Source organism: Myotis brandtii, unplaced genomic scaffold, assembly GCF_000412655.1.
Source record: "Myotis brandtii unplaced genomic scaffold, ASM41265v1 scaffold38, whole genome shotgun sequence".
Taxonomy (NCBI): domain Eukaryota; kingdom Metazoa; phylum Chordata; class Mammalia; order Chiroptera; family Vespertilionidae; genus Myotis; species Myotis brandtii.
This window is the reverse complement of record NW_005364596.1, coordinates 1,142,381-1,149,840: the sequence shown is the minus strand read 5'-3', so window position 1 is coordinate 1,149,840 and position 7,460 is coordinate 1,142,381. Positions and strand designations below refer to the sequence as shown.

At 40.8% G+C, this 7,460-nt stretch overlaps 1 protein-coding gene across 5 annotated transcripts in view; it reads right to left on the bottom strand.

The window, feature by feature from the left end:
- ELOVL6 (ELOVL fatty acid elongase 6) overlaps positions 1 to 7,460 on the bottom strand; it is a 147,621-nt gene that overhangs the window by 113,406 nt on the left and 26,755 nt on the right. The gene's annotated exons all lie outside the window — the stretch shown is intronic.

Below are 7,460 nucleotides of genomic sequence, written 5' to 3'. Positions count from 1 at the left end.
TACAAGAGGGATGTCCGACTGCTGGTTTAGGCTGAATCCCACAAGAATCGGGCCTAAACTGGCAGTCAGACATGCCCCGAAGGGTCCCAGATTGGAGAGGGTGCAGGCCAGGCTGAGGGCCCCTCCCCAGCAACCGAATTTCATGCACCTGGCTTCTAGTATATTTATGATTCAAGACAGGGCATTCACACCAGATGGCTATTGTTCTGTTGGCTGTTGTTGTTTTTTTGTTTGTTTGTTTTTTGACAATCTAAGGAAAAAGAGGTAAGAGTCGGGTATTGATTGCATGGTTTAAAAATTCTTGTGGCACACTGATTAAAAATCACTGCTTTGTTTTATTATGCTAATCACTTCTAGTCTTAGCTTTGTGATTTGCAGTATTTTCTCTCCTTTATTGGTAAAACTGAAACAACAATGTATGTGACAGAATGATGTCCATTATTACTGGAATAATGGACACTTTATTTAAATATTATTTTCCTCTCTTCATTTAGTCAGCAAACCTCTATGGGGTGCCTACTATGTGCCAAGATACCAGCATACCCAGAGGAACAAGACAGAGAGAATCTTTTACTGTCAAGTTATTTGCTTAAGCATAATTAGGTAAAATAAATGTTTTTCGATTTAAATTTCCCTATAAAAATATATACACATGATTAAAAAATAGGTCTAGTAATATAGGAAGAGCATAAGATGAATGCTAAATCTCCTTCCCTTTCCCACTGACTCCCAACTCCACTCCTCAGATTTTTATGCATATTTGTGTATATTGATATATGCATATATATTTTTTAAATCATTTTTTTCAATACTCTTGTGCTTCTTGATGTTTTTCACTTATGACAATTTATCTTTGAAATCTTTTCACATCAGCACAAGATTCTACCTCAGTCTTTTTAACAGTTAATAGACAATGCAAAGTTATCCTCAAAACTACTCCAAGAAGTATAGGAATTTATACTTCCACCAACATTATTTTCCCACATTCTCTAGCACTGAGATGGCTCAGAAATTTTAATGTCTCAATAAAAAAGATTAAAGTGGTAACCATTGCTGTTTTCTTTCATTTCGTCAGTTATGAGTACATTTAGGCATTTTTCCCAGATGTTTCCTGAAAGAAGTGGCTAAGAAAAATGTCCTTTGTTTTAAATTTTCTGTTTATGCCCTTTATCTACCTTATGGAATTATTTATCTTTTTCTTATTGATTTGCAAGACCTCTATTAACATTGGTGAAATTGGTACCTAAAGGAAAACAAGTAAGATTTAAAGTCTTTTTTTAACAGCACATAAGGGTTTGTTTACTACTTATTATACACACACACACACACACACACACACACACACGTGCGCGCACACACGTGCACATGCATGCACGTGCAAACATTACTGGATACCTTGATTTTCATCACTTTTATATATGTGTGCATAAAATGTTTAAGATGTAGTGTTAAGTGAAATCAATATATAGAACATTATGAATTGTATACTACCATCTGTTTAAAATTATTAGTATATATAGGTATATATAGCTAGATATAATTGATCCTCATTTTTCATAGATGCTATATTTGCAAATTCTTTCACTCACCAAAGTTTATTTCTAACCTCAAAATCAATACTCAAAGTACTTTCAGGTCACTTATGGCCACGAACAGACTGGCAAAAGATTTGAGTCGCGTGATGTGTCTTACCTGCCCAGCTGCAATCAAACAAGGCAATGGTCTCTCTGCCTCTTGTTGGCTCTCACACTGCAAGAGGTGTCCTTTCGAGGTCTTATTTAATGCCACGTCTATTGCATTTTTGTGCTTTTTTTGTTAGCAATTTTGCTATTTAAAATGACCTCAATCCCTGGCCATGTGGCTCAGTTGGGTGGAGGATCCTCCCATACACCAAAAGGTTGTAGGTTCAATTCCCAGTCAGAGAACACACCTAGGTTATAGGTTCGATTCTGGGTTGGGGTGCCTATGGGAGGCAACCACCTGATGGATGTTTCTTGCTCACATGACATTTTTCTCTCTCTCTAAAAATCCATAAACACATATCCTCAGGTAAGGATTAAAATGAATGAATTAATTAAATGACCCAGAGTGCTGAAATGCTGTCTAGTGTTCCTAAGCAAAGGCTGTGAGGTGCCTTATGCAGAAACCTCATGGGTTAAGATAAACTTCATTTAGGCATGTGTTAGAGTGCCATTGCCTGTGAGTTCAGTGTTAATGAATGAACAACATACAATTGACCCTTCACTGTGAGGAGTTAGGGGCATCAACCTTCTGAAGACTGTGTAATGTAACTACAGTCGGCCCTCTGGATTCACAGATTCCCGGTCCCGGGGAGTGGACCCTTAAACAACCTGAGTTCAAGCTGCACGAGTTAATTGCAATGCAGACAATTGACAAAAATCCATGTGTAAGTGGAGCTATGCAGTTCAAACTTGTATTGTTCAAGGGTCAACTGTATATTAGATAAGGTGTCTTTAAACGGATACTGATACACACATAAAACAAAGTTATGTATTGATCAGCTGTCAAAAATGCTGTGACCAGAGGCTCACAGGACCCTAATACTGTATTTCCCGAGTGCAATGGTTCAGTATTCGTTAATTTGGTGTTTGTGGTAACTTTATACAACAGAACTACCACAAACAATGAGAATCAGCTGTACTTGTAATTGTGTTTTATGTGCATAGAACTGCTCTGTAAGGATATGTTGGTTACCCACAGGGAGGGGCACTGTGGTTGTGGGAGGGGCATATTCCTTCACATTGACTACCCCCTTCAGTGCACATATCCTTGTGTACATTTTTAATTTTAAAGAATTCTTATTTTTAATTATTTTTAAATGAATAAAATTATAGTTAAGAAACTACACTAAAAAAAGTGAATAGTAGAAGTTGAATAAATGTTTTTAGAGACTATCCACAGTGGAATTATACAGGTAATAGACAACTAAATATCAAAGTTCTCCCTTAATTTTAGTCAGACTCAGTAAAGCTTTATGTGGTTAATTCAAGGAGCTGTAATGAACCATTTTGCTGAAAATAGATATTTTGTATGATTTTTCCCACCAGAAATTCTTTTTTTTAAGTGCTATCAACTTTTTTTAAAAATATATTTTATTGATTTTTTACAGAGAGAAAGGGAGAGGGATAGAGAGTTAGAAACATCGATCAGCTGCCTCCTGCACACCCCACTGGGGACATACCCGCAACCAAGGTACATGCCCTTAAAGGGAATCGAACCTGGGACCCTTGAATCCGCAGGCTGACGCTCTATCCACTGAGCCAAACTGGTCAGGGCCCCACCAGAAATTCTTGTTGCCATTTTTCTTCCTATGTTCTGCTACAAATATTAAACAAAGGAGAATGCTAAAATGCTTCTATCTAGACTCTGAACTAAAGACAAATGGAGTCGCTTGGTCGGTGTGGCTCAGAGGTTGAACAGGAGAACCCTGGTTCAATACCTGGTCAGGGCACATGCCCAGGTTGTGGGCTCGATCCCCAGTGTGGAACGTGCAGGAGGCAGCCAATTGATGATTCTCTCTCATCATTCATGTTTCTATCTCTCTCTCCCTCTCCCTTCCTCTCTGATATCAATAAAAATATATTTTAAAAAATACAAATGGAGTCATATTTTGGTTAAAGAAACATCTACTGGCAATTTCTCTACCTCATTTAACATGTTATAATTTCTATTGTTAATCATCTTGGTTCTTTCATCAAAGCAGTTCCTGGAGGGTTGGGGGAGATACAGGCACCTTCACTCAAGACTGGCCAGGCTTCTGTGTTTAGGAGGGTACATTTGCTTTCTTTCTTTTCTTTTTTTTAAATTTTATTTATTGATTTTGACAGAGAGAGAGAGAGAGAGATTGATTGATTTGTTGTTCCACTTATTTATGCATTCATTGGTTAATTCTTGTATGTCCCCTGACCAGGGTTTGAATCCACAACCTTGGTGCATCAGGATGGTGCTCTAACCAACTGAGTATGGCCAGGGCCGCATTTGCTTTCTTAAGATGAAAACTCCACAACAATGAATGCTTAATCACTGAAATTAATTCCAATGACATAGGAACACAAGCTCAGAATCTAGATTTATAACACCATATTAATAACATATTTTAAGGTACCCAGAGCACAACACATGACATAACAAATTCTACCCTTTACTGAACTTCTACTATATGTCAAGCACTTGACATACATCATTAAATCAGATCCTCACAACTCTGAAAAGCAGTCACTGTGATACTCATTCAACACAAGGAACCTGAGTCTTCAAGGGGTGAATAATTTATGTAAGGTCACCTTGGTAGTAAGTGGCAGAGCTGAGATTTGAACTAAATGTTCTGTGTTCAAGGCTATGCAGAGAAAAACTAGCTTCCTGTGAACAAGTATGAACCAGATCACTTAGATAAAAATAATACAGCACCATACTGAGAATAAAATGAACCCCAAGCTATCAGATATGACTCAAATATCTGACAAATGTGCAATCAATCTGACAGGTTTTCAAAAATAAAATAAAACAGAAAGCAGAAGCCCTTCTGGTGCAAAACCACAGTTCCTCTGAGGTAGGGAAAGAAGACAGATATTCCTCGGGAGAGAAACAAGAGGAAAAGCATGGACTGGAAAACACCTAAGAAATAGGAAGTGTTTCCATCTGCCAGGTAATAAGCTACAGTATATGTAGGAAAAGAGAGAAGTAGCTATGAGTCTGGAATGGTAAGTTGAGGTCACGCTGCCAAATCGCAGCTCTGCCACTTTATACCTCAAGGATCAGGCTGAAAATTTTGAGCCAATGCAATAGGCAGTTTGGGAGCAATGAAGAGTCTTGAGGCAGAGTTGTAACACAATGTTTCTGCATGCTTAATGGGAAGTTAAAAAGTATTGTTGATTAGGAACGCCGCTGTTATGCTGAAAACAAGGGAAAATAATAATGGCTGCTCATAGTCATCCCCGTAAAAGCTACCTTTTATGCTGGGCTTATAAAGTGCTGGGCACTTTGTAAGCGATTTATACACCCATCTAGTTTAATTCTCACCATAGCCTAATTTGATGACCTCAATCACACGCTTAGAAATGAAGGCCAAATGTAATGAATGTGCTCAAGTTCACCAAACCATTTAGTGGCCGAAGGAGATCTAGAATTCAGTGTGTCGGAATCTGCAGGTGCCAGACTGCTTCTCTGATGACAGGTTCCAGGTCGGGAAAGTTGAGGGCGGGGCTTAGAAGAGGAAAATTGCATTTATAGCAGGAGTATTATGACCCAGGCACTAGATAAATGCGTTCACATAAGTTAGCCATCACAGGCATACCAGCAAGATGCCATGAAAATCTGTCGGAAGAAATAAAACAGGATGGAGACAGGATGGAAGGCAGGCAGGCAGGCTGCTCGTTTCTGATAAAAGGGTTTCCAAAAACGAAGGCAGCATGTGCTGTTTCTGTGCATTTAGTCTCTATAGGGTCCGTCTAAATTGTGGCAACGTATAAACCTGTGAAGCCGGTTTGACCTTTCGCCAAAAGAGAACCGGCTTCTAACTAGTTGGACAAGATTGTTTGCTTGGTATCTGCAAACAGTGAACTCAGATGGCGTCGCTCTCCAACATCTCAGGTGAAAGTGGATGTGAAACAGAGAATGGGATTACAGCAACACCAGGGACGCTGTTTTAGTTAAACCAGACGGCATTGTCATTCATTGGCCACAATGTGGGTTGTCAATTTCATAGAGTTCACCCTGAATACTATTTGGGTTTGTGCGAGCAGAGCGCCCTCCCACCATTATGTCCCTACCTCATTGACATTGTTCCTTCCTGCCTAACCAGAGGGACTCCAATTCCTGGGTCTGGCTTCCCTGATGCCAATCTACCCTCATGTCCCAATCTCACTTGCCACAACCCATGCAAAACTCAAGCCCAGCTGTCTCCTCACAGCTACTAATGCTTCTTCTGTCCTGTGTGTTGGTAGGGTGGGTGGGAATGAGCTGGCTTGTCCAGCTCGCAGGGGTGTGCGTTAGCCGTTCTCTTTAACCTGCGGCTCGGTGGCTGGCTGGGAAGAGCATGGCTGCTGGGCTCGGGAGCTGGGCATGCTGGAGATCTAATCCCAGTTCAGCCACACACTTGCTGTGGAGCAGCGGTGAGTGAATCACGTGTCTGAGACTCAGTTTCCTCAACTACAAAATAATCCTATGCCTTCCCCTCAGGATTATCAGGAGGCTTACGAAATGAGGTATGTGGAGGTTGCCAGGTAACACCTGCCTTGAAAAAGCAAACATTTACCCACACATTGGAAAGAATCCAAGTCAAATTCCTAGGGACAACCCTGCAGCCTTGGCCTGTACCCTCTGGTCCACCAGAGGAGGTGGGAAGGGGGGTGGCCTTCTCTAAGCAAGAAGATAATTGGGCTTCTCTATATTCCTAATAAGTTATCAACTGGTCATCCTGTTTTCAATACCCCGCTGCCTCCGCTGTCAGGAACAGAGAGCCCCAGCACTTGTGGGACAGTTTATCAACAAAAACCAGCTCAGAGCTGATCTTTGGGGGAAGATACTGCCAACATTATCTATTCCCTGTGAGTTCTAGCATGCTCCTGAAACAGGAATTTAAGGGGTGAAATAGGACAGGTTTTAGGAAATTTTGGAAATTAAGGGGACCATGGAGGAAGCACAGGGCTGGAGAGCAGCAGAAGGTATATTTCCATAGCTGGGAAGCTGCAACAGGTACATTTCCATAGAATGAGGAAGCTGGGAACAGCAAAAGGTTTATATTTACAAAATAAAGAGAAGGAAGCCCTTCATTCAAAAGAAGAAGAAAGCCCAAGGGAATAGGAAAACAATAAGAAAGGGGGGTGGAGAACCTCATATGTCCCCTGTGAGACTCAACCTTTGAGCCCAGGAGTTACTATAGTAACCAGTCTAAGGGAATAGTGACCAATCAGAGGGGCTATCAAGGCACCAGGCTCTGCAACCTTTAGGCTCAGGGGTCCTCAAACTACGGCCCGCGGGCCACATGCAAATACAAATATTGTATTTGTTCCCGTTTTGTTTTTTTACTTCAAAATAAGATATGTGCAGTGTGCATAGGAATTTGTTCATAGTTTTTTTTTAAACTATAGTCCGGCCCTCCTGAGGGACAGTGAACTGGCCCCCTGCTTAAAAAGTTTGAGGACCCCTGCTTATAAGCCATAGGGAAAAGGAACTCAGTGGGACCCTTTCCCCCTCCCCATGTGGGAATCTGTACTTGTTCTTCAATAAATCTCCACCTTTGCTATACCACTTTCTGTCTGTGGATTCATTCTTCAATTCCGGGGGACAAAGAATCTGGGTTCCAGACCCAAAATTCCATTTCAGTCCCAAGTGAGGTCACTGGGCAGTGGTGTGAGCCAATGAATTTGGCCCCTAGACCCTCCAGTTCTCAGCCATTATATCACTAAATTTCCTCCAAAGGTTACTATATGTCTTTCTTT